This window comes from Mesoplodon bidens (assembly GCF_964165515.1).
Source record: "Mesoplodon bidens genome assembly, chromosome: 6".
Classification (NCBI taxonomy): domain Eukaryota; kingdom Metazoa; phylum Chordata; class Mammalia; order Artiodactyla; family Ziphiidae; genus Mesoplodon; species Mesoplodon bidens.
The window spans coordinates 37416677-37421014 of NC_138162.1; positions in this window are offsets into that span (position 1 = coordinate 37416677).

The window sequence follows — 4338 nt, forward strand, 5'->3', positions numbered from 1 at the left end:
AGTGGAAGTAGTAAGAATTCATGGGATTCTGGATATACTTTGAGGCTAGAGCTGCTAAGATTGAAAGAGGAGTGTGAGAAAGGAGTCCAGAATAACTCCTATAATTTATGGCTGTGCAAATAGCCATTTACTGAGTCGGGGAATGCCAGGGGAAGAGTATGCTGGGAAGGTGAGGCGTTAAGAGTCCAAGTCTGGACATGTTGAGTTTGGTTGACCTATTAGACTTCCAAGTGGAGATGTCAGTTTGACAGTGGATATGGGAGTTTGGAGATCAAGGGTATTTCAGTTATCTTTTGCTGCATAATAAATAAACTACCCCAAAAGTTAGGAGTTTAAAACAGCAACAATTTATTATTTATCATCCTGTGGGTTGACTGACTGGCTCAGCTGTGCAGTTCTGCTCTATGTGGCATCAGCTGGGATCACTCACTTGGCTGCATTCATTAGTGGGCTACGGGGGAAGGTCCAAGGTATCTTCATTCACATATCTGGCACCTCAGGGAGTCAGACTTCTTACGTGGCGACTGGTTTCTCCAGAAAGGATGAGATCAGAAGTTGTCAGGCTTCATAAAGGATCAGTCCAAAATGACATAGCACCTCTTCTGCCATATCCTATTTGTCAAAACATGTCACAGGGCCAGCACACACGAGCGGAGGGAACACAGACTCCACCTTTTGATGAGACGAGTGGCGTGTGCCTAGAGGGATTGGATGGCAGCCATCTCTGGAGACTAACCAACACAAAGAGAGCTCAGGGTTGGGGACTTAAGTTTGAAAGTAATCAGAAGATTGTACTTAAGCCATACTACTGGATGAAGATTACCCAGGGAATGACTGTAGATAGAAAGGAGATGGAAAGGCTGATCTCTAGGGTATTCCAACATTTTGCATTTGGAAGGAGGGGAAGCCAGTAAATGAGACTGAGAAGAAACAACCAATAAGGTAGGAGGAAAACCAGGAGAGTGCAGGGCTGCTGAAGACAGGTGCAGAGAGCATTTCAAGAAAGAGGGAGTGAAGGGGGGACTTCCCTGGCAGTCCAGTGGTTAGGACTGTGCGCTTTCACTGCAGGGGTCACAGGTTAGATCCCACATGCTGCTCGGCGTGGCCAAAAAAAAAAAAAAAAGAAAGAAAAGAAAGAGGGAGTGATTCGTTGTGGAAAATGCTGCTGAGAGTTCAAGCAAGACAAGGGATGAAGATTGACAACTGGATTTGGCCACGTGGAGATGACTGGTGGTTTTACAAGAATAATTTCAGTGAATTTGTGGAGACACAAGCTTGATTAGGGTGAGTTCCAGAGACAATATGCATACAGAAATTAAAGGCAGTTGGCATAGACAACTCTTTTCAGGAGTTACACAGGGAAGCAGAGAAATGGGACAGTAAATAATAGGATGTAGATCAATGGAAGACAAATGAAGAAACCAGCTTTCAAAAGAATGAACCATTCATCCATTACAGCAAGTAAGGCAGAGTATCATATGGTCACAAATGCAGGTAGTGTGATTAGATATCGCTAGTGGGAGGTGCTGTAGAAAAGCAAATGCTGTCTAGCGGTGAAGGGACGGTTAGTTCAGCCTTGGACAAAATGTAAGATCATCAGACTATCTTTAAGTAGGTGCACATTTATAGGCAAAAAGCATGATTCTGTGGAGAAAGCTAGGAATGCAAAGAAATAACTGACAATGTGGAACCTGAGAGCATGTGGCTGCAGGAGGGGATGCAGAACTTGAGGCAGAAGAGGACTATCTGACTCCAGCTTCAGAGAATGACCTGAGTCTGGTGACTCAAGAATGGGGAAGGCAGTCTTTAGAGCCCAGGATGTCAAGGACCTGAGAGACTAGGGTATTAGTTCACATGACAGTGGCTGCCAATACCTCCAGGACAGCACCAGGGGTAACGCAGGGGAGAGGACTGTGAAGTAGTAGTTGAGTCCTTAAAGAAGGGGAGGGAGCACCCAGGCAGAGTACTGGGCAACGGCGATGCTGGTGTTTTTAAGGGGGGAGGGGGCATGCATTTTTAGGAAGTGAATTTTGAAAGGAAATGAATATTCTGGAGTGGCAATGGTGAGTGAGCCAGACACTAGCTGAACCTGCAGCCATGATGTAATCCCTGATCTGCCTCCTCCTGAGAGGCACCGGAGACCTGTAGACCTCGAGAGGAAGCCAGGGACTAGAAAGTTCGAACGTATGTATAGATGTATTTTGGTGATTGAACCAAAGGAATTCCAGATATCACAGCAGGGCATCATCAGGAAAGGACGTCATGGGAGGGTTGGGGGCCGCAGGTGCAGGGCAGGAGGCTGAACCGCGAGGGAGGGAAGAGCGGGCAGCTCACTCTGGTGGCAACCAAGAGCAAAAGGCAGGCGGTGGAGGTGGCACCTGAGGCGAGATGGGAGTTTTGAGTTCTGCTCTCCCACCTCCTAGCTGTGTGGCTAAGAGATCACTTAGCAAGTTAGTACATCTTGTGTTTAGATGGCAAGTGACAGAAAACCTACTTTAATCTGGTTTAAACAATAATGAGGGTTTACTACCCCCATACATACCCCTCCATAGAGGAAGGGTGGCACTTTAGGAATTGACTCAGCTGTGCAATGATGTCCTCAAGGACCCAGTTTCTTTATGTTTCTCTGTTGCACCTTTTATCGTGGTGGCTTCATCCTAAGGCTGTTCCACCTCATGGTCACATGACGGCTGCCAACAACACTCAGGAAAAAAAAATATATAATTTCCTTTTACACATCTAGAAAGACTCCCTTTTGGTAGCGGTCTCAGGAAGGTGAGAATATTATCTTTTCCATACGTGCAGCAAACCTCTCCTGCAGTCTCATTTGGGTTGAATCTGGGTAACATGTCCACTCTTGAACCAGTTCCCGCGGCCTGTGATATACCACGTGCTGACGGCCTGTGGCAAAAGGGAGTTGTCCTGATCCATTTGGAGCACGTAAGGCCCACCCCTGTTGCTGAGACAGTCGGCAAACTGGCTGTATTGGGGAAGGGTCATGCTCAATAAAAATCTGAGTATTGTTAGGAAGGGGAAAGGAAGAATTTGTGCTGAGTAGACTACTAAGAATGTCCACTCACTGAGCTGTCGTGAAGGTTAAATGAATATTTGCAAGGATGCCTTGCTTTTTCTTTCTTAAAAGGTTCTTGGAGGCAGAGCTCTAGAGGAAAGCTGTGAGAGCAAAAGGCAGATAAGGGGGGAGGTGAGGGTTACGAATCCAAGAACTAAGCAGAAGAGACAGCAGAGGTAGATGGGGCTGGAGCTGAGGCATGGATGTAAACAGAACACGCCGGTCTGAATTCTCAGTAGAAACTGAGAGTGAAAATTCTTCTGGTGCCTTGCAAGTCCCCCTTTCCCAAGAGCTCATGAGGGCCTAATTGGTTCATCTCTCTACCTGCCTGTGCTCAAAAATGTTCAGTCACTCCCAGCTCTATACTGGGCTAGAGACATTTGCCTCACCCTGGAATTCCAGACTCTGTAGAATATGAGTCCAGCCTACATTTGGCCTCATCCTAATTACTGCCATAGACAAATTTACCCACAATGTCCATACAAGTCCAACCAAACTGGACTTTTGGTTGCTTCACAATGGCCCCTACACCGGCTCTCCTGCCTGCCTTTGTGCAGGTTTTTCTTTTGCTCTGAATGTTGCTCTCCTATCTTTCCCGGCTGGAATCTCTCATCTTGAAAGCCAAGTTCAAATGATTGTTCTCTGACGGAGACTTCACTGGTCCTTCCACGCTCATGTACTCATTCCTTCCTCACTACTGGTGTGCTACTAGCCTTAGCTACTAGTGTCACCTACTCTAGACCGTCAGATTCTTGAGGACAGCGAAGTTCTCCTCCTCCATACATGTTCATTCTTTATTTGCTCATTAAAAAAAGCTGTGGGTGTCTACTGTGTGCTAGTCACTGTGCAGACAGAGGTGAGGAAGTAGCACTCAGTGAATACTGGTTGAACTTAATGCTACTGGAATGGGCTAGTGCCAGCTGGCAGGATTCCAGTGGGGGGACCAACTGCACTAACGAACCGATGTCCTCTCTGTCGATCTTCTATTCTGAGTGTAACCATATTTGCCAAAACCCTTGCCTCAGTGGGCCTTAAGTGCATATAAAAGCTGAGTTTTTATTGCCAAAGTAAAGCAAAGAACTGAGACAAATAATGAGACAGCTTATAGATTGTTCAGGAAAAAAAAAATCTGCCTTTGAAATTATTAAGTCATTTCAGTTTCTATTCCAGAGTCATACAAAGCACTATCATCTGTATTATTTAGCAGTGGATTTCAAAACATTTTTGCCATTTCACAGTAAAAAAAAACAAAAACAAAAACAAAAACC